The following is a 24,692-nucleotide window of genomic DNA, read 5'->3' on the forward strand; positions in this document are numbered from 1 at the left end:
TAACGCTATATGCACCGGAAAAACAAAAGGTTCACCTGCGTTAAGTGGGGTTCCGCGCAGAACAAGTTGGCCGCCGCTCAACAGGTGATTGTCAGTTGTCGGTAAACAACTGTGGAGCGTAGGATCGTAGACAACGGCGCTTTTTCAAAAAACACGCGCGCAATTTGCGACCGTCTCGCGTTGTTTCACCGAGGACTTTGAGGATTTTCCTTTTCCTTTGGTGCAATTCGGCATTATGTCCGGGTGAATCGCGAGTGTGTGTCGGCAGCAAAGTGTAAAATCGGCGATTTTATTGCGACATAATAGAATGAACCATAGCGGATTATTTTTATTTTAGAAAGGTAAGTGTTTAACGATTGCCAACGCAAGTCGTTCAGGGTAAATATCTATATCTAGGTATACCGAGAAAATGAAGAAAACGATATACGATTCGTAATTTAAGGGCAATCACACCGATTCTGCTGGATGCCATTAATGACTTGAAATTGTGATATCATTAGCTGTCATTATTGAAAATACGCACGCAATTACAAGGCACGCAGATTCTTGGCGTTTATTTTTTTGCCCCCGGAACAATCCGATCCTATGCGTTGCGCGAACGCATGGATCAAATAAACATTAGTTCGGTTAGTTTTTGAAGTTAAATTAGTTATACATAGTTCTTTATTTCTAATGCCGGTTTTATTTTACAGTGTGGCCATACGGGAACCGTTATTTTAATTGTTAATGAAAAATGGTCGTAGTAATCGAAACATATTGTCAGATATACAAATATTATCCATCCGACATTTTTATTACATTTCTCTGCATCTTTGCATTAGCATGTACGTCTAGCGATACATATTTAATCTTCGATAACCTGACAAATTCCGCGTAGTAGCATTTTGTGAATAGGACGACATTTAATCTAGAATGCAATGACGGCAAACGTCATATCGCTTGTTAAAAATTTTATTAAAATACTGGTAATGGCAGCTCTATGAACTTGCTAGGAGAAAATTGAAATAGGTTTGATTTGTATTTATTACTTTTAATTTACTTACTATTGAATAATATCTTATTACCTCGCTCATTACGTAGGTATTAGTTAATTTGTTTATCTTTTCATTGGCAAAATAAAATAAAATATCAAATACAATGAAATATTGTTACAGAATTTATTAATAATGTGCCGGAAAGTAATGATGGTTTTTCAATAAAATAATTGACGTTAATTTGCATAATTCATTCATGCAGAACATTATATTTTCATTGGGGATTGATAATTTTAGATATTTGACAATAATTATTAATTATGATGAGATTTTTTTCATAGCAATTGATGATTTTCAAAAATAAACGCGCTTTACTCTTGCCTAAAATTCATATTTTACAAAAGTAATAATAAAGGAGCTTTCCATACGGTCCTGATTTAAATGGAAACACAATGTATATTATAAATACCATTGCCTATCTCGTTTAAATGATTGGGTAGATATGTAATTTTTGTATTTACTTGATTTATTTATACTTACTCCCCAAATGTTGAGCAACAGTCTTCGCAAATATTTTTTTTTCGGCCATTTAGAAAATTCTCGATAATTTTTCTGATAATTTCAGATTAGGGTAAAAACACTATTATTATTAGTCCGATTCAGTGGCGTACTCAGATTTTTTCTATTTTATACGGAAATCATATTTCGCTACAGTGTATCAAAGGATCAAGATTTGTAAAGCTAAAGAACAGTGGTTATAGGTAGTAGGATGCTTGCACTGAATTGGAAGAAAAGTCCGACCACTTCAAGACTCACAAATTAGTGAAAGAAGTAACAGACTAATAAGCTAAACAATATTGTAAGAAACAATACTATCACCTCTGACCTTAAGAAGCTGCTCCCGAAAAATGTTGCAGATAAATACGAAAGCTAAAAATACTGAAACCTAAAGGTATTAAACCAAATAAACAATGGAAAGTAGCAGGACCAGATGAAGTGTATATGTAAGTAATTCAACTGCTCCATAATAAAAATGTAGATACCCTTGTAAAACTGTTTAACATCACATATGAAACAGAGGCTTCAATCTTTGTAGTGATATCGAAAAAGCCAAACGCAAACCGTTGTGACTAGTTAAATATATTATTAAGTCATGTTCTAAAATTTTTCGTAAACATAATTGAGACTAGAATTTACAATAGACGTGAAAGATACACACTTGAAGCACTTTTTAGCTTGAATGTATTATTGCAAAAATGATTATTAAAACGTATTGGACTGTGTTAAACGTACAGAGCTAACAAACCTACTTCAAGACAAGAATGATAAATAAGACGACTTCAAATTTATACAGAATCTCTACGTGAATCAAACAACATCAACAACGATTTCCGATAGAGAGAGGTGTAAGGCAAGGTTGTACTTTGCCCCCACTCCTTTTTAATCTGAAAATGACGGTTACCAGGAAGATTTAGACCTAGACACAGAACCCTCCCCAGCAACAAGAGTCTTAAACCCTACGGTACCGTTTGGTCACATTGTACGCATAGGCGGTGCTGGTATCTGAAGTGCAGACGTGGACAATAAGTCTTCAGAAGAATGCTTGAAGTTTCATGTAATAAATGCGGGAATAATGGGAAATGGGAAGAAAAAGAGAGTTCAGAAACACTAAGTATCAATTACTGAAGCTGATTATGGATGGCAAGAAGGAAAAAGACTAGAAATCGACCCTCTATTTTATTTTTCTTTTACAACAGCAAGATGTCCAATAGAATATACAGAAAATCCAGACAAATATTTTGAGGTCAAATGTTCTGGGTATCGTTCTGTTAGTGCTTGGTGCGGAAATAAAAAGAACGAATTTGCATTCCACATATTTTTTGAAGGTGCAAAGGATTATATTAGAAGATGTAGAAGAGTTTATAGATAATATGCCAGTGAATGAAGCTGTCGAGATTATGTGCCAACCAAATGAAGCACCGCCACGTAATATTGCTCGAATAACGGACTCTCAACAATAAATATAGCGAATGAATTGGAAGACCCGGAACAATGATATCGCCAGCTAATAGCTAATACATTTGGTAAGGGCACGGTGTTGTCGAAACAGCTGTGATAAAGTAATAAACAGCAGTGAAAATCTGAACATTTTTGGTTCTAATTTAATTGTGCTAAATGGATTTTCATCAAGTAAAAGCCACATCTGTCCGATCTTACAGATCTAGACACGGTCATTTAAAACATTAATATAATAAAAGATGAAATTATACAGATACCAAGAAAAAATGCAACACGTTGATAAACTTCTTCAGTTACTCGTTTATTATGCACTAGCTCCGCTTTGCATAAAAAACTTCAAACCAAAGTGTCGTTTATAATACTTGTTGACTAATTACCGCTTTTTTACCTTTTACTGGTATACTGATTTACTATTGAAGGAGAGTAAATAAATATTCTACCACCGTTTCTTCGGCGTTCGTTATCTCATGAAAAAATATCCCATCGTTGGCCGACTCCCACGAAGTTGGCCGTAAAACGGAACATTTCGCTTCTACGGTACTCGCGGTTTACGCCTTAATAGTTCCTCTAATTATTTGCTATACGCGCTTGCGGTTTGCTAGGCGGTATTTCTCCTCGCAGAAGAAAGCACAATATCTTTCGGACCTAACGGATCGGACAACGAAACGGATCCGCTGCCATTCGACAACCGGCGCTTGCAAAATACCCGATACGGAAACGTTGCGATCGTTGATTGTTTTTGGCCGAAGCCAGCCGCGACTCACGGATCGAGGCAGGGCCTACCGCGATCGTGAAAGTGTGGCGGAGACGTTTACTTTCGTTTGACTAATTTCATGTCCCCGTCGGCTATTCGCTTTTTTCCTTTAGGTTTATTCAGTGTCGTTGACACTCCAATCTTGAACGTTTCGAAGGATCACAATCGTTTTGGACTTGTTCAAACTTATATTCAGTCAGGTAGTCATCTTATCCTGACGGTAGTACCAACGAACAGTATGGTCTGTTCATAGATATAAGAAAGTGACCAATTGCTTTTGAATGGGATTGTCCAAGGGTGGTCATTAACATACAATGCAACAAGATTATTACCTAAAGTTTCGGAATTTAAATTCAGGTAAAATTGTGGTCCGTAATAGAAAATTATTTTATATCTACCTGTGTTTAATATTCTTTGGTTTGGTATACTACTTAGTTTAAGTTTATTAGTAATCATTCTTATTGCGTGTGTTGAATCGTGTGCGAATTATGCAAAATATGTGCGAGTCTAGTGTATCTCAGGAGATGCTCCCGCCCAAATGTAGAAAATATTCTATTGAGACTAAGGAAGTTATAAACAATGTTTATTTGACCCTCATTGAACGTGGTGCCAGCAAGCCAGCATCTTTAGAAGAAACGACCACATTGACGAAAATTTCAACATCAACTGTATGGATAATTGTGAATAATCCAATTTCAGCGAGGAAAAAAAGAAGCGATGCTGACATTTTCTCAAGTGTAGATGAAAGTGACCAAGACATAATAATAAAGGCTTGAAAAAGATGAAACCGGTGTTAAATGTGGCAGAACTACCTTATGGAAGTGTATTCAACACATGGGTTTTAGATAAAAAAAAAATGACAAAAGGCAAGCTTTAATGGAATCTTATAGAATTCGGAAATGGCGACTGGAATAACTAGAAAAAATTAGGATTTACAGAGAACAACAAAGGCCAATTATTTTCTTGGATGAAATCTGGTTCGACACTTATGATACCATGCTGACTCTAAAGATGGTTGGATTCCAAATGGACTTTTTCTGTCTGCGAAAAATATTAAAGATTCTTCCCTGGATTACCATGAAGACACCGCCGCTGATTTATTTGAAAGTTGGTTTAAAAACAAACTAGTTCCAAACATTCCTCCTAATAGCGTCATTGTAGACAGTCACAGTAGACAGTTGACTAAAACCCCTTCCTCATGTGACACAAAAGCAACAATCAAAAACTACATGTATAATAACGACATTTATTTTCACGAAGATTATACCAAGAAGCAATTAATTGACGTTCTGCAAAGCTTGAACCTACAAAAGGAATACGTCTGTGATAATTATGCAAAAAATCTAGGGCATACAGTTTTAAGGCCTTACCACCTTACCATTGTATATTTAATCCCATTGAACATGCTTGGCACCAACTGAAATCTGCCAGTCCTCGTAACATTGTTTTTCCCCGTGTTAACTCCAATGTCCTCAAACTTATAGAAACCGAAGTTTTTAACATCCCTCCACAAAGTTGGGCATATTCTGTTAAACATATAGAAAAAGCAGAACAATCGTATATGCATATTGCAAATAATATTAACAAATAATAATTAGAACAGGCGATGATCGCGATAGTGATACTGATATATTATGTGAATAATTTTAAGTAATTTAAGTAGGTAATAAAAATAATTTGTAATTTTATTTTAGATTTAAACATAAATACATACATAAATGAATAAATATTGTTTAGTATCTTTCCTAACAAAACCCCAAATAATTAAATTCTAAGCAAAGTACGGACCTGTTCGGCCACATTTCATTCTTACAGCTTGCCCGGATCTTTCCTTAATTCGCATCAGTTAGTCACTTTCTTATATCTATGAATAGACTTTAACTAAAGAGCAGAATGAAGCACGAAACGTATTTAATTAGTTTAGTCAAAAAAGTCCCCATACTACATATATTACAATTACAGTATTTCAATTTCAAAGCACAAGCATAAGTTACAATATTAGCTATTAACTTGACACCTAGGTGTAACAAATCTGTATGTGTTTAATTAATTAATTTATCAAATGATCAAATTTGAAACAATTTTATCTTAATATGTAGAAAAAATTAGAAAATTAAAAAATCAAATTGAACTGAAAAAGCTAATCATACCAGGCAAACATGCAAGAGTTTTCCAAAATACCACTTTAGTTTTTCTTTTACAGGTTTTTTTACACAACCTGTTCATTAAAAGTTTATTGAGATGCAACTTAGAAACGCCTTTCAACTTTTGGGGTTAGGGTAAGTGTCAAACAAGTGCTTTTTAAAAGTATTTTCAACGTCTTGTCACTTCCGGTTCAACCAAAAGTTGCTGCCAACTTGCGTATATTATTACATTTTGAGATTTTGTGTGAAATTTGAAACACTTTTGATAAAGACACGGTGTTGTCGAAACAATTGTCATGTCAAAATATATAATTTCGTGAAAATCTGAACTTTTAGTTCTTATTTATTTTGATAAATGGATTTTCATCAAGTTCAACACATTTTTTGTGCAATACCTACGAATCATCAATATTTGACGATGAAAAAAATTGTCACTCCAGCTTAATCAGTTTGAAAATGCATATTTCTGTGGTTTTTGAAAATTTGTTCCTCATATTTGGCAAAATGATAAAAAAGTTCACGTTTTTGTTATTGTTCTTGTCTGCGTTTATACAGAGTGCCCAAAATTAGGCGGTAAACATTCACATTTTTAAATTCGCTAAACTCGGAAATGAGACACCTTGGAACTTTAAGTATTATCAAATCCAGGACTTATTTCTGTATCGAACCTATAACTATTCAGAACCATATCCGAAATAATTTGGTTTTTTGATAGTCGTCTATTTGGTTTTGAACATTTTCTCGTACTTGGCTATGGAATAACAATTATTATTATTATTATTTTTCCATAAACAAGTATGTGTAGAAAAAATGTTCAGAACAAATACGAGACTCCCAAAAAACTTAATTATTTCGAATATGGTTCGGAATAGGTATAGGTAACCCTAATGCAGTTTGATTGAGAAATAAGTCCTGGAAATGATTACGCTTTAAGTTACATTCGAAATAAAACGAATTTAGCCACTTTGAAATGTGTATTAAAGTACAAAAATGACAAAAATGTCAACTTACGACACTTTTTTTGAACATTTTGCCAAATATAAGGATCAAATTTTCAAAAACTACAAAAATATGCATTTTCAAAGTTTTTGGTCATATTAAATTTGAAAGAAGCAAGTTAACAGCATCTTCCGGTTGAACTGGAAGCGACAGGACGTTGAAAATATTTAGCACTTACCTTAACCCCAAAAATTGAAAGCCGTTTCTAAATTCTAAACTGGTTGATTGAAAACGAAGCAGGTTGTAAAATTTTTGTCCCAAATAAATGATTGTCTGCTGATTCTCTTTACGGTCGATAATGTTTCTATGAACATTAGCTCTAGTTGTCGGAAAAAATGTTTATGAACTTATATACATGTACTCAAGATAAAAAATCTGCTAACGCGGTTCAATTAATGCTTTAACAATATCTGTAATATTTTTTTTTGGAAAAATGACATAACGTGAAATTTATGCAATAAAGATTTGATTTTTTTTTTGCCAAATATGGCAATACTGGAGTATCGATATATATTCGTTTTTAATATTTTTAAACCATTTTTAATTTTCATTTCCACGCCTTTGCAAGAAGAATCATCTAAAACAACTACTGACGCCTAATTCATTTATAGAAAAATTAAATAATCTTGGTCTCTCATTTTGTAAAATGAGGCCCGTCAATTAAAAATTTTGTCAACAATGACTGCGGATTCCATATTTCACAACTGTATCAGCTAATTTTTAATAATTTGTACGTCGAGAAGTCCGCCCGTACTTATGCCCTGAGTACCCTGTACAATAGATCATTACAACTAAGAAAATTAAAGAGATGCTTATAGAGTCACTTTTCAAATATTATGAATAATTTAATAATAATTACTATAATTAATATATGGATACTTTTAATTTTAATTATTGATTAGAAATTAATATTAATTAGAAATTTATTTTATTTTATTTACCTGGGACAACTTCTTCTATATTAAATAAACTGACGATATATTAATGAACCTATATATCATTAGTTTATTATTGAGGGAAATTATATAAAAAAAAGCTTCATACATACATCATTATTTTAATAGTTCTGCATCTAGCCATTTATCAAGTAGGCCTATTTTGGCTGTCAACTATTTTTATAGAACAAATGAAAGTTTTCCGTTTGTTACAGGTCATTCGAATCTGGTTATTAATAACGAAATGAGTTTTATTTCAAGTAAGTGAAAGACCATAAAATTCCAAATTCTGTGTCAACAGTTTTTGTAGTCTTATGGACAAATAGACAATTTTACAGCAACAACTATCTGTTTAAAAAAGTTAACTGGACATGAGGAAGGGTCCTCAAATTCAAATTAAGTGCCCCTGTTGCACTAACGGGATCACTTCTTACAGGTGGTGCTAGTAACTGTGAGGAACTGTTTACATAGACTTGGGTTCATCGAATAGCGAAAAGAAAACCTTTAATTTAGAAACAAAGTTTAAAAATGTGATACTCAATGATGAAGTTAAAAATTATTGTTGGATACGATGGGCGAACAAGAGTGTGGAATAAACGAAAACAAACAAACGAAACATTTTTATAGTGGGCATTATCAAAAATTGATACTATAGGGCCGTTACATGTTCCAATAGGATATACAGATGACAGAAGATTTGTAAATAGTATTACAGTGGCCGGTGGAAGTTTTTTGAACAAAAAAAGAAGGTTTATATAGTGAGACTTTTTTCATGGACTTAGCTATTTAACTACGATGACATTTTGTCCTACATTTCAAAAAGCCCATCCTTACTCAAAAATACTGGTAAATAAGAAAAATGAGAAAAATACTCAAAGTCTACACTATCTGCTATGTATATTTGCTACTTATATAATATACTTACATAATATGTGTCAGTATTAATCTATCATCAGATCTTAATTATAAGACAATACAATCAACACCCAGACGTACTGGTATTGGACATGTTACCGACATTGAGAATGCAAAGCAGATACTATAGAATATAGGGTTTAGGTTATTAAGTTTTTATAAGGTCAATAATAAAAATACATAAATATTATTAATAATAAACAAAGTCTTGAATATGAAAAACATTACAACAACATTAATTTTCTATAATTTACATACAATATTTTAGGGATAATTTTGAGAAGAATATGTAGAAGTTGTATCGTTAAGTAAATATTCGATTTCTAGCATATTTATATCGGCAAATTAATATTTTTTTTAAAAATTGATGATTTATAATATTCGATTATTTAAAATAATAAACCAGATTGATGTTCTTTCCGTGTACAAGGTAATCTATTGTAAATGTCCTTCAGATTTTAGAAAAATAGTTTAATATAAAAGTTGTAGTGCAAAAATGAAAATTTGCTTTCGTGTTATTCAAATTAAAACATTTTTTTTTCTTATGGAATGCCCTGTATATTATACCCTTATATGAGAGTTCTTAAAAGCTGATTCAGTATATAACAAATTTATGTTTATTTTTAAAACTAAAATTTCATTTTTTTTCATCCATTGTTTCCATATATTTTTTATTTATTATTATAAAACTTACTTAGGCGTGGTTAACTACATTATTTATTTATTTATTTATTTAATTATTGTATTTGACCAAATGTTGAACCACTATTCATTTCTACACATAGTAATATTTTTTTTTTAAGTTTTTCTATCCATTTAGAATGATTGGTATTTATATTCTTTATTTCAGTCCTAGTTCTATCTTTTATTATCTATCACCTCATAGTGCACCTTCATAAAATATAGGGCCTAGAATTTTGTTCTTTTTAATTCCAAACCAAGCATTAACAGATTTTTCCAAAATTTTAGTCACGAACTCCATCAAGTATAGTATTTAAAGGCTTCTCTGGAAAATTTACTATAATTATTACTTAATGAAAAAAACCGCAAGGGCTTAAAATCTGTAAAAATCTTATTCAGTATTTTAAAAAGTCAATCTTGGTCCTCAATACACTTTTTTGGAGACACCCTTATTCGTTGTCGGTATCAGAAAACAACAAAAAAATGCCTGTCTCAACGAGCAGCGATTTTTGAAATATAGTATTTATAACGTAATAAATATGATTATTCTGCATTTTACTGGTGGTCGTATTATGACGCACGGGCAAAGTTAAAGAATTAAAAATGTATCTTACCAATGTAATAGAGGCTGACGTCTTATTCTTCTTCCGGGTTTGAAATGGTTTGCCTTTTTCTCCTCTTTAAGTATTTTTATTCCCATGAAGTGATAAATAAAAATGTTTAGATGCATTTCTAGATGGTATAGGCCTATTACTGCCTCCATCACCGTGGATTACCATACATTCGCGTCTGCAACTGCATTTTTGTTATTTTTAATATACACTCTGTGAATTTAAAATTTTTCATTTTCGGAAGACATCGTAATTAAACACTTTTTTTCTATCAAAATGAACCATGAAACGACTATTGAAAAATTGACGACCCATATTCTAATAAGTGAAATTTTAGTTTTTAGCATTTTCTGTCTTAAATGTTAAAAATAATCATAATGTGTTATATATGTTTGAAATGTGCGAGAGAAAATATATTTTTATCGGCTACTTAGTGTCCTACAAATTTTATATTGTACTTTTTTTTTCTAAAATCGGAAGGAAAAATGTAGGTAGGGTAGACATTTATAGTAGATCGCCCGGTATTGGTTGGCAGGGACGCGATATTCAGTGCAGCTTGGGCACGCCAACTGCTCATAAACGTTCTTGAAGAGTGCGGAACCTTCGTGCTCCGACAGAGAGCCCTTTCCATCTTTACGCTTTATTTACCTATAACCTATATTTCTGACCACTTTATGCGGCCTACTCTTTAGTTCTTTCAAAATTTAATCCTACAAAATGCGTTGAGGTTATTTTTGTCGGTTCGGTTCTTTCAAAAAAACGACCGATTATACCTATAAGGATACTCTAAAATCACGAAAGGTCAACGGGGTTTCAGTCTGCAAATTTTCGCGGCCGCGGTGACCCACATTGCGACGGGATATTTATATGTATTATACACTTTGTGTATCTATTACGCATTCGATATGGTTTGGTTGGTAGCCGTTTCAATTTTTTCGCGGCCTCGCACCGCTAATATGCTGATCCCAAATTTTATTATTTGCTCCGATTAACGGAAAATGATGTTTTCTACTTTCTAGACTCTAAAACATCCAATTACGCATGTAGAAAGTGTCACTTTAAAACATCAGATGCGTTAAACGCTGTCCAGATCCACTTGGAGTGTTTGTGACACTTTAGAGCGAATTTCATATCATATAATCAGTCATGATCTGGGCGGGTATTTCTAGCGAAGAAAGATGTCGTTAGATTTACGCCTTTCATTACTTACTAAAATAACAAAAAACAATTAAAATAAATGGATTTTTTTCTTCTTCCTCAAATGCCATCTATACTGCGGAGGCCGACAATCATTCGGACTTTGGAAGCGGTTGCTCGAAAAAGTTCTATCGATATACATTTGTACCACTCTCTTAGATTACGAAACCATGATATTCTCCTTCTTCATACACTTCTCTTTCCCCCGATTTTGCCTGCATGATAAGTTCAAGCCTGGAGTATTTTGTCCCTCGTGTTATATATCCAAGGTATTGTAGTTTTCTGGTCTCAATTATTTCTACGATCATCATTTCTTTGTTTATATTTGTCATAATGTGTAATATGTTCTGGGCAGGATATCTTCAGATTTTTTTCAATACATCCATAGTTCGAATGAATCTAGTTTCTTCATTTAGCCTTCATTCCGTAAAGCAAGGTTCGGAAGACGTAGCAGTTCGCCAGTTTTATTCTTATGTTTAATTTTAGATCGCTCGTACAGATTAGGTACCTTTCTTAATCTGTTGAAATGTGCTCGTGCTGTTTTTCTTCTCTTCGAATCTCTTTAGAATAGTCGTTTGTAGAGTTAATCAGCGTGTTATTATATGTTATATACTTCTATTCGATCTTACTGCCATTAATTGAGATATTCTCATTGTTTCTCTGGGTTTTTGATATTCTCATCTACCATTCTCTTCATTAGCGTTTGAAGATCATCGCCCAAAGGATTTCTATCGCATTAAATTGGCAATGATAAGGCGGAAGCCAGAAAGCGCGATGGCCATTTTCCAATGCTAACTTGTGCATTCTTAAAAAGATTCTTATTGAAACAAAAATAGTGAGTGTTGTTTCACTTACATCCATAGCTGGTCTTTCATTAAACTTGGCCACTCGACAAGAGATTGCTGATCCAACTTTGATTAGGTATTGGCTCAGCAAGTTCACAGTGATACGATGCATGGTCCGTTATTATTAATGAAGGTTCACTAAGATAAGGTTCATTAAGATTTGGCAACAGCTGTTGACTGAACTACTTTTTAAAATAAAAAAATATATATAAGTTTAAGGTTTTTTCTCAAGGCGTGTTAGTATTAATTCATAGATTCGAAAAAGTTCATTCCATTTCAAAATTTTCAGTATTCATTGAATCATGGTCGTCCCCCGATTTGCAGCCCGATTTAAAAATAAGACTGGCATACTCCACAAAGCCATTTTTAAAGTAACAAATGTCAGTTATTTACTTACTTTACTTACATTGTGTACAGTTTCTAAGGGGAAAAAGCGGTTTCCACGCATTTTTTTCTCGACTGAAATATTCGACGCGTTTTAAAATAATTGCTTGCTATTATGCTCATTTTGAAATGATTTAATTTTCCGCAAAATTAAAATAAGATTACTTTTGACTTGACTTAACTTTTGATACGGATTTCAAAACTGACAAACAAGATTCCTATCACTTTACTACATGCAGTAATGAACTAGAACATTATATAGTCTACTTGTTTTGCTTTGATGATTTCCATTAGTTGTTTATGGTGGGCTCTATCGAAGGTATCTCTTTATTAAGTGCAAAAAGTTTCAAGTTTTTGCTGCATTCTTTGGCGTTCACCATTTTGGCCAGGCAGGTGTAATACTTCACTTGTAAATTTGATTATAGAGTTTCACCAATATCTTTAAGGGCTTTCTATTCTTTGTTGTCCTTAACGCATACAGTAATTCTTCATTTGTAATATCCGGGCCAGTTTCATCTGGGACGACATCTGCATACTGTAACTCTTCTCTTTCTTTAATGTTTTGGTTCTGCCATTTGTGTGACCTTTTTGTGCAGCTTGAACAAGTAGCATCTGCCTTGAAGGTCTTCCGATCCCTTTGCATTTTTTTGCATACTTAATATTTCGTCATTCATACATTTCTCTTCTTCGTTGTTTTGTTCAGTTTCGCAAGGCTTTTCAGTATTTTTTGTTGGTGGATTTGTTTTACTTCGAATATCCTGAATTTCCTTGTTTCTATTCTAGGGATTCTTTAATATTTGTTAATAAGTGGATTTACTAACTGGTAACAATAATTCTGAAAATCGAATGAAAATTAAAAGTAGTAAGAATTATAAAGGTTAATAAAGTAATTAAACAACGAGAAGAAGAGACAAGAACGCCATTACTTAGCTGTCTTTTTTTTTCCATTGTAAAATTAGCCTCACCCTTCTATCATTTCGGTGCGATTCCAGTTCACATCGAGTTCACCGTTGTCGTATTTTTTATAGTTTCGAATTGAATTTGAATTAGGAAATGCGGTAACGCTACGAAAATTGTCGAAAACGGTCGCGTACTGTCCCCGTATACGTTTACTCGGACGCTACGTGTAGACGTATAGAAAGCTTCTTTCTCGGGCAAATGCGGTGACATCGTTATAAATCCGCAGGTGCCGCAATAACCTATTCGTATTCTTTAAAAACGCTACGCGCGGGCTTTCTTTTATTTATTATCGGCGTTATCATCGCTTCTAGCTCTTAACAAGGGAATTAAATGTATACCCGCGGTCCGTCTAAACAAATTAAATAAAAATTCTTAACAATGGCGGTCGGCGCTGGTGGATTGTTTCCTCTCATTGTCCGAGTGCGTAAACCACGCTGCTGTTACCATAAAACTATCGATCGATTGTTTTCATTTTCGAATTATGTACCTACCCGGTACATACTTTGTCAAAATTCTTTTGGTTGCACGTGTAGGCGAGCATACAGTTCGATCAATAGGGAACTTGAACAACATTTTAATTTGAAAAATATAAGCAATTAAAAATTGTAAAATTTAAATCCTTTTTGAAACACCCTGTCAGTGGTTGTGACCAGTTGTGACGTCAATGCGCTCGTTAGAGTACCCGCGAGCCGGACGGTAGCATAAAGCCATTAGAGAACGACAACGCGTTCGTCTTGCTGATTTTATATTTAATTTTAGTCTTGACCCTGTTGCTTGCTTTTGTTGTCTTGTGTTTAGTATCAAACAGAAAGTTTTGAAAATGATCGAAGCCGATTTTTTAAAAGGTCAATCTGATAATTTACCTTTGGAGGATATGTTTATGGTGACATCTTACTTACAAAACAACGCAAAAAGGTAAGTTCATAGAAAATTTATCCACTAATTTTAAAGCAATATAATATTGTAATCAGCTTAAAATTCTCTAGTTTTTAAAATCCATATGGTATATCAAATAAAATGTAAATTATTTAACAAAAAACAAAAAAATATCTTTTTTTAAACTAGTGGAAACCTAGATACTGATATTAAAGTATATTGGCATTGATAACTTGAAGTGTTCTTTATTTTATATAGTTCAGGAAGCCATTCCTATGGAGACTGCAACAGGATGCGTGCAAGTTCGAAGAGTTAAAAATGTTTGCAGGGTTAAGGATGAACGTAATGTTAACAAAAAACGATAGCTTTTATTTTTTGGACGAATAATAAGTTTATCTGACGCGTTACGGGATGTACTCAAACAGGATGGTACGATTTTTAATATTGTTTTCGTGTTGCTTCCATTATTATCACGTAAAGTATACTAATCACAAATACAAATTCGCGTATATTAAAACTAACACTTTACACGAGCCCAAAATAAACGTAAATAATATAATTCTCGACCTATTACCTAAGAATAACACTACAACATATCTCCGTATCGATCGCAAAGCAGCGGTATGACGTCACGATCATTCCCGCGTGTTTAATGTCGTTTAAAAGGAATAGCCGGAATTAAGTTCCCTATTGGGCTCGCTTCACGTCTACGCTATTTGCAGTGGTGGAAAAAAGTATGGAAACTTTTAATAATGTTCATACGGTATGGGCAACCATTGACATACTGTGGGCCAAACTTTAATGTACAAATAGTGTTCATAATTCTTAACCATATCAGATATGAAATAATACAATTTATTAAAATAACAAAACGAAATGAAAAAATTGGTATAACATTATACGAGCCCTAACAACTAAATGTTTGAACGATGTAAAAAATGATAAAAAAGACATTTTTATATATATTTACAAAATTCTTTTGCTTTGTCGATTGCATAATCAATTTACGCACATTACGATAATACAGAAAGTGCTATCGTAATGAATTATTTTTTATTTCGCATGAATTACATAGCAAAACAATGGAAACATACCAAATTTGCTGACAAAATATTCTTACGCGAATGTTTATTGACCAAGAAATCAATGCCACTCATGCATTGATGGTAAAATGTAGGGTGCTTAGATAAATGAGATGTCAGTTCGGATTGTATCTTTCAAGTTTGTATAATAGTCGATAAGAAAATGACGCGTGGTGTTGCAACAAACAAAAAAGTGCGAGAAATTATCATCTCTCAGTACTGCAGAGGTAAATCAATCCAAAAAATTTCAAATGACTTGAGTATTGCAAAATCAACAGTCGGGGATATTTTAAAAAAGTATGGAGAGACAGCTAGTGTTAACGTTCGTGGTAAACGTTCAGGCCGATCCCGTAAAATCACTGAAAGAGATCGTCGTATTCTGGTCAAGATTTGTAAAACTAGCAGACGAAGGGTCTTACGACAAATTCAAGCCCAATGGAATCACGAGGCAAACTTAAGAAGTTTGAATAGAACGAACTTTTATATTTCAACAAGACGGTGCGTCCTGCCATACTGCGAAAACAACAAAAAAGTGGTTTGGGGACCCTAATATGAAAGTTTTATCGTGGCCATCAAGTAGCCTCGACTTCAATATTATTGAAACTTTATGGCATCGGATGAAAAAGACTTTGCGTAACAATCGTCAGCGTACAGTTCCAGCATTAAAGGCAAAAATCACCGAAATTTGGAACACTTTCACCCCCGAATATTGCAAGACTTTGGTAGATTTCATGCCAAAACGCATAAAAGCTATTATTGCCGCGAGAGGTGATGTTACTTCTTATTAATGTGCGATTTAAAATAAAAGATTTAAATGCGTCCGAATATTTATTTGTCAGCAAATTCGGTATCTTTTTGATATTTTGTTATGTAATTTATGTGAAATAAAAAAATAATTCATTACGACAGCACTTTTTGGTATAAAAATAAGTGCGTGATGTTTGATGATGTTTTCTTATTATTTCGTACATCGTCCAAACAATTAGTTGTTAGGGCTCATAATTAAATCATGGAACTTGGAATCATTACAAACTACGAAAGTTAGCGACACCAAAAAGCAATGAGACAGTTGAACTTGAATTGGGGAAACTTGTGTGTTGTGAAATTAATCCAAACGTTGTTTGCATTCATTCCACTGATACAAAGACGTAAAGAATTTTTCAAATTATCGTCAATAAACCTCGGAGAAGAACTGTTAAACGCATTACTGTTAAACGCACAAATCAATCTTCTTCCGAATTTTCTAAGCTGCGGAAATTTTTTGTAGAAATCGTCTTTAAATTTAGATTTTAGGAGTGAGTTTTTCATATTTTTGAAATCGGTAAATCTCTCGGAAAATTGTTCCGACAGTAACTTGAGGTCTTTAGCATATTCGGCATAAGCAATATTTTCATACGTTGAGGGCGTGGTGAAATGGTAACGTTAACTAGATAGCATCTGCGCCTCCCACAAGCGGATTTTGTTCTGAAATGCTTTCAAGTTACATATCTATTTTGGGTCACTCAATTCGGATTATTTGCAAAAAATCTCATTTCTAAGCTCGTAAAACTAGTTCGGCACTTTATTAATGATATTATATCGCAAAAAAATCTTAATATTTAATTTAAAGAATTTAAAATTATTATCAATGTGGTTACCATTTTGCACAATTCTTAAAGAATTAAGTTCACATTACAATAAATGTAAGGTTTTCGAATGTCTAGTTTCTGGGAGGGAGAATTTAGTGGTCACTTACATTTTATGTATGTAAGTTTTACATTTATTTACACTTTTCAATATTTCTGCAAATTTATCATTTAATCTAGTCCAAAATGACAAAGACACAAATGTGCTAAAGATAAAGAACACTACAAAGCTATTAACAATTTCTCAAAAAATAAATTACAATCAAAATATACAGTAAATCTGATAACATATGATATAATAAATGAATTCTAGATATTCCTGGTCTCTAAACAGCTTGATTTGAAATGGCATGTAATAGTATATTATGTAACAATATTTTTTTGACCCACATATTGCATCTAATTATATATTTTTGATTTCATTATTGGATAATCTTTATAGATTCCAATATATGTCTGTTTTTAAATAAAAGTGCAATTAGTAACTTATGGGGCAGCCCTTTAATTTTTTCGAATTTTTCTCTGTGTTTACAACACTCTAAATAGTTGCAAACCAGAGACTAGAGGCTGCTCGCGTGACCTAATGTCGACATCTCCGAAGACGACTTTTCGATTAAATCCGTGCTACGCTAAAACGGCGTTGCCATAATTATATAAAAAAATGCGACAATGCCTCTGATATAATACATCTAAATACATTTGTAGGTAGTGATGTTTTTAAAATAATAAAGACTTTTTTATACCTTATTTGATTTAAGGAATTTTTGCGTGTCCATATTTAAAACTTGAATATGATAGCAAATAACGTTTTCACAAAAAAATGAATTTGGTATTTGTTGGTTGTCAAGTTTTCGGTTAATTTGTTTACAGTCAAAATAAGTTTATCCTACATGAAATTAAACTTTTTGACAGATATATATATTTTTTTGAAAACTGATTTTATATAATTTTGGTAGGCTGATTTCAATAATTATATGCATTTATTTGTATCACGAAAGGTTTTTTTTGCAAATATTAAAGGAAAAAAAAACGATATTTCCAAAATAATTTATTCTTTTTTCAGTAAAAAAGTAGAATACTGGACAAAAATAAGTGAAAAAAAATTTTTCGCAGACTTTTTTGAGTGGAATCTTGGTCTTTTTGCCAGAAAGCTGCATTTTCGGGGCATTCGGTTGTGTGTTTTTATGGGCATATCCCGTTTTAACATCCAGCAGTAGTCCGCCATCATCGTTTTGCTCCATCTGTTTTGGTATCGCCGTTCCATTTCCTTAATGTTCTGATGAAACGTCTCTCCCTGTTCTTCGCTAACTGATCCATGCTTTAAGGAAAATAGTTAAAGTATGAAAACAGGAAATGCACTTTCAAACTGATATTACAACCTAGACGATGAAAGTATTGAAACATATTTTGAACAATACTTTCGTAAGTTTCGTCCTTAGAGTTCCCAAGAAACTTCTTTAAATGACACCGATGAGGATTTCTCGACATTGGTTATTGTGTTTTCAAAATCCTTGTCTTTCCATAATGTTCTTATCTGCTGTCCAACAAAAATATCTTCTTTCAAACACTGTCCATTTTTGTCTAGGCTTTAACAAACTGCTTCATCAAGCCAAGTCTGATATGAAGAGGAGGCAGTAAAACTTTTTTGGGGTCAACTAAGTTTTCTCTTAATATATTTTTGCAACCAGCTTGTTCTAGAGGGCTATTCTATTTGAGTCCAATGTCTATCTCTTGCCCGTCTATCCCACTCACAAATAAAGCATGGAAATGTTGTATTACCCCCTGCCCTAGAAGCAGGCACAGCACTTTAAGGTCTCGACTGATGTCTTGGTAGTTTATTTTCTTCAAAAGAAGTCCTAAATTTTCACACGTTCTTTTAATTGTACCGAATGTGAAACGGAAACCGAGGTTAGTTTGTGGCCATTGTGCAATAAAAGGACTTTTAAACTACGCTGAGTAAAATATTGACATAACTGTTTTCCGCGATGCCGGTAAAAGCTTGATGCGGCGCCAGGTGCCAGTAAATACTTGTCACGACATCTGGACGCTAACAATTCGGATGCATCCTTTGGAAGGTGTAAATCTCTAATTAAATCATATAATCCGCTCTGGTTACATAATTCGGGCTCTCTGAAATCTGATGTGAAATCTGAGTCATCTGGGTCGGAATTGGATTTCTCTAATTCTGACGATATGACGTTTTCTAGTTCTTTTGGTCCATGAGGAACTGGTCGAATAACAGAGTGAAGATCGGGATACACAATTGGTTTCTTATTTTTTCTGTTCAATCCTTGAACATTACGCGAACAAAAATAACAATCATCACTGTGATTCCTAGGCTGTTGCCATAACGTAAGAATACCAATGCTTAAACATTTCTTCCTACCTCGTTGCCAATTTCTTAATGCTTCAACGCAAACGGAACAAATAGTATGAACAGTCCAGGACTTGCCTTGGTCGCCCGTTTTTACACCAAAATAAGCGTGGTATATATTTTTCACAAAAGAAGTTATAGTTTACCTTTGTTTTACTACGACATAACTACCACAGATATAACAGAAGTTATTTGGATTGCTTACCCATATTACATATTTATACGTTCTAGAACACTAGAAATACCCAACAACGGACACAACAGCCGCAAACACAGTACCACGACGACCAATACAACCAAACTGCGGATAAGCAGGTTACAACACTGTCCAAATCACTAGTGTCCAAATGTGTATCAAATTTGTTGCATAATATTTTATTGTAACGGTGTGCCAAGTGCCCTTCTGTGTCTATTTCAATAACATAAAGTAGAACAAAAAATGTTCTAAATAACGTCACGAAAATTACGTCATAACCCGTTAATAACCGGTAAAGTGTCGTAAGGGTGAAATTTCAAAACAGATGCAAAAAATCCCTAATATAACCGTCAAATTGTTTGAAACGTTATTTCTCCATTTAATTCTCTGGTCTACTATCGCGTTATTTGCGAACGGTACAATTGAATAATGATTATGTAAAATGCGGGTATATAATATCCGCGTAAGTTGGAGGCATTTCAACCTAATCGAAGCGAACGCGAATTCGAACAATTCAGAGATATTTTTTTATGATACCTATACTAACAATTGCAACCTTGAATACGATATATGAGCGAATACTTATGAGTAAGCGACACTCAAACAAAAGGATTTCAAGAAATATATATTATTTGCTCCCTTTTTGGATATTTCTTACGCTATAACTGTCAATGCAATCGCACAGATAAAAATGACTTCTATTATAAGATAGTGTATTATCTTGATTGTTGATTATCTTCAATTAAGGACATTTATTGCATTGAAACCGAGAGAGATTTTGTCGTGATTTCGTCTAGATTTATATTTTAGGGAAAATGAGTTACTTATTAGTGGAGGTAAAGTGGTAATATTTAGTAATTTAAGAAATAAGACTACAATAAGTCGTTCAAACATACAAACATACGTCCAGAAATATACTAAATACTGAAAAACTAAAAAATATGCTGTAATATAAAAGGGAACGATACATTGGAAAAGTCAGCAACCTGAAATACAGTGACTAACAGCTTAAATGATTCAATCGATATAACAAAAGCTGTCTTTTTATTTATTTAGCAAAAAACAACTCATTGAAATGAAGTTAGTAAAGAGTCTTCTAAAAAAGTGTGACTTACTTTTTGTCTTAAATATGCCTTACTTAGTTAACAATAAAGAATAAATTATATGCAATATTAACGTCACCGCTTAAATGATGAAAAAATAATAAGTGGGGTCAAAACTTATCAGTTTGAACTTTACCAAGGCGACGTGGCTTTTATTTATTACTGCAATTGTTTTTTGTTTAGTTTGACATTTTAAAACACGTTTTCGTTCGGTAAAACGATTTTTTTTTAAATGGGTCGTCGGACTACAATTTCTTAGAGAAATTAAATTATAGCAACATAACATAGCCAAAATGGTAAATAAATATCCGTCAACTGTTCAGCATATCATTAAGCGTTATTCTAACGAAAATAGGGTCGAGAATAAGTCAAGGTTAGCTCCAAATAAGATCTTCAATAATCGTGAGGAAAGGTGGATTGTAAGAGAGGTATCGAATTATCCAAAAAAAGTGCTCCAAAGATGTGTGTCGAAGTGAAAAGTCAGTTTGGAAAAGTGTTTAACCCCGAAACAATTCGACGAATCCTGCGAAAAAATAATTTACATGGTCTGCCAGAAATAAGCCTTTCGTTAGCCGAAGAAATAGACATGCGAGATTGGCATTCGCTAGAGAGCATATTGATAAAGAAACTTCTGGAATTCAGTAATATTTGCCGATGAGACCAAAATAAACTTTTTTGGTTCCGATGGTAAAATATCAGTATGGAGAAAGCCTAAGGAAGAATTAAAATTAAAAAATTTAAAAGCTACGGTAAAGCACGGTGGAGGTGGAGTGATGTTATGGGGCTGTATGTAGTCTGCAGGAGTAGATAACATGCATTTCATTGAAGAAAATATGAAAGAATATTTGAATATATTAAGACAGCATCTGGTTGCTAGTGCCCAAAAATGAAATATGGGTAACAATTATCGGTTCTATCATGACAATGATCCAAAGCACACGTCATTTCTGGTCCTCAGTTGGTTGTTTTATAACTGCCCATATGTTATTAAGGCACCAGTCCAGTCACCAGAGTTAAATGTAATTGAAAATTTGTGTTTGACATTGAAAAACAAAGTAAATAGTGCCCCAATATCTAACAAGAATGAATTAACCTTTAACCTTTCCCCGGAGTATACTAGAAAATTAGTTGAATAAATACCCAGAAGACTACAAGCCGTTCTCGATAATGAGGGAGGCCCGACTAAATATTAGCAGGAGTATTTCAAATTATGCAGTTCTTTTTCTCTATTGATTTGGTTATATTTTGATTTGCATCATTTGAGCTGAGACGTTAATATTGTATATAATTTAATTAATTCTTTATTGTTAACTTAGTAAGGCATATTTAAGACAAGAAGTAATTCACACTTTTTTAGAAGGCTCTTTACTAATTTGGGTGCGAATGAGATTTTTTGCCACCCACACAATAAATCAATTCTTGGCATTGCGAATCTTATTTTGAAAGCAAACAACGCCTTTAATAAAAAGTGACAAATTTTTCACAAGTTCTAGTTGTTCCATCTACCACTAATTCTATATTATTCTATGAATGTTGTTCCAATTGCCACTATTGCCTAATATTGATAAAAGATTTCCATTCCAACGTGTCGCTGATTAATGAATCGTAAATACGTGCCCGATTCGAAACGCTAATATAGAAACGAAATTGGATGCCATATTTGTATGAAAATCGACCAGTGTTATTTAAGTCCAATTAAAAATACGTGGACTTGTTTCAGCACCGAATTTTGTCACGTCATCGTTGCATAACAGATTATTTTAAATTATTTTAGTCCTTGTACGCTATTCTTGAGTTTAATTTTTGATCTGGATATCTTAACCTAGGATTAATAGGGAGTTTTCGTGGACCGGTATCTTCTTGCCAATGTTCCGGACAATTTTATGTATTTTTCGTTGTCGCAAACATATATATCTTCAGAATAATCATTATTCTCTTAGGTAAAGCAAAGTGCTTAATAAGAAAACACGTATAAGCAATTAAACTTAGAAAGTGCGTAGAGTTATGTTAAAATTTAACATTTGCAAATGTTGCCGGTTCACAAAAATCACGTCGATCGGACAGAACCGTCTCAAGCGAAGAAAACAAATCGCAGAGAAAGCGGAGTGTCTACGTGAAACGCTGTTCTCTTTAGTAAAATGCCTATGAGTATTGGACCATAATCGTTGTTTTGATATTAAGTAATAATTTATAACCAGTAATGAGATATTTTTCGAATTTCATCTAAAACTGAGTACAAAAGGGCCTAACCAAAAATGTTAATGCAACTTTAGAGTTTTAAGTGGACTTTAATATTGGCGAGAGGAATTACACCACTTGGAACTCACTCTTGCACCCGAAAAAAAACACTTGCTTCGAGAGAATCGGTACCGAAAATGTGGGAGTATCGTACGGATATCGTTTTGAAACTTTGGGCCAAGTAACAAAATTTCATTTAGAGACAAGCCTTTTGAGTTCGTTGGAGATGCATCGAAAACTACGCGAAGTAGCTTATTATTATTATAGTTACACTTTCAACATCAGGTAGCAACCCTCGACATGAACGGGAGGGCCACGGAAAATAGACCAGAGGTATCTTGGGAAACTTTTCTCCTGAAAATATCTTCACAATATTCTTTGAAAATCTCGGGAATTTGACGTTACATCTGTTTTAGGTTAGCGATGAAGACAAAACGATGAAACCGAAGGTACATTCTTTATTACTCATCCTCAAGCGTAACGTGAAACTTGCAAAAGCCTTACCGAACATTGAAACATCCTCAGCACTAGAACAGCGTTCGAATTGATAAGATAGAGATAAGAAAAATAAACAATAAACAATTTACGTACGTGTACCAAGATATTCATAAAGAAATGGCTGTACAAATGAGAATATGTACAATTTAAATCAACGAGTATTTCGGACTTTTTGTATTGTCAGCAACTTTTGCAAACACATGAATTTTTCGTAATTTCTGAAATAAATAATATTAAATTTGTTTTATTGATAATTTGCAACATAGGGACAGATAGCCGTAGATAGTAGGATACCACATTACTACTAGAGATAGAGAAGCTCTGAATAATGCTAATAATATAGGAACTTATAAAGCAATTATGATTTTTTTTTCCGTTTTTAATAAGTGACGTTGAGGCATTCGACATGGCCGCTGACAGATCGTCAGTAAGTTTGGATATGCGGCATTTTTACGCCAGAATTTTCTCCAAATAAGTCCAGATGCCATTACATCTTCAGGTATAAATGTTATATGTGTGGGTATCCTTGTTTAGAAAGAAAATGACGCAAAGTGAAAGAAATGTAAAAACATGCGTGGCAGTTCATTCCCCCTATGAAATTCGCATAGCTACCTAACACAACACCAAAACATGTTTCATCAACTATAGTTAATAAAGTTTAGACGGAAGCAAATCACCCTTAAAAAGGCCAAACAAATTTGCCACAAATACATTAATTACATTGTTTAGAGTAGAATAAAATTACCACCTCATCCAGCTTATTGTCATTTTTATAACCAGGAACACAGCACCAAAACATGTTTTATCAAATATAGTTAATAAACGGGTAACATTCAAAACGAAATTTCGCGATGGTGATTCATGGCAGTTTTAACTGTCATTTATTGCGACGCTAGCGATAAGCGTTTTTAGCCTTCACGTTACTGTAGGTATAGTCCCAACACACGATAAATGTTGGGGAAATATATCAAACCGATCACAATATATGAATGCATTCTTTTGCATTGCGTACTGTTTAATTGTAATTACGTAAATGATAAATACATATTAAATAAAATTGGTCGTCAGAATAGTGTCAATCTGTGCTATCACTATCGTCCAGAGATATAATTAAAGGTTGTAGGTTATTCCAAGATTTTTTTTCCAATTCAAGTACATGATTAATATATTCTCTCCAATTACTCCGTCAGTTACATGGTCCGGCATTTTTGGGTTTATTTTATTGCGTCTAACTTTGTTTTTTAATTCGGCCTATATCATTTCTTCGCGGTGATAAGGTGGT

The 24,692-nt window shown here is 33.3% G+C and overlaps 1 protein-coding gene across 1 annotated transcript in view; it reads left to right on the forward strand.

Annotated features, from left to right (window-relative positions):
• The first annotated feature begins 114 nt into the window (after positions 1-114).
• The window catches only part of LOC132698758 (ras-GEF domain-containing family member 1B-like), a 151,901-nt gene continuing 127,323 nt past the window's right edge, over positions 115-24,692 (forward strand). Inside the window, exon 1 of the mRNA XM_060664991.1 lies at positions 115-341. The gene's annotated coding sequence lies outside the window, so the exon portion shown is untranslated. The remainder of the gene's footprint in view (positions 342-24,692) is intronic.

The sequence above is a fragment of the Cylas formicarius genome, unplaced genomic scaffold (assembly GCF_029955315.1).
Source record: "Cylas formicarius isolate icCylForm1 unplaced genomic scaffold, icCylForm1.1 PGA_scaffold_2__14_contigs__length_35257938, whole genome shotgun sequence".
NCBI classification, from domain to species: domain Eukaryota; kingdom Metazoa; phylum Arthropoda; class Insecta; order Coleoptera; family Brentidae; genus Cylas; species Cylas formicarius.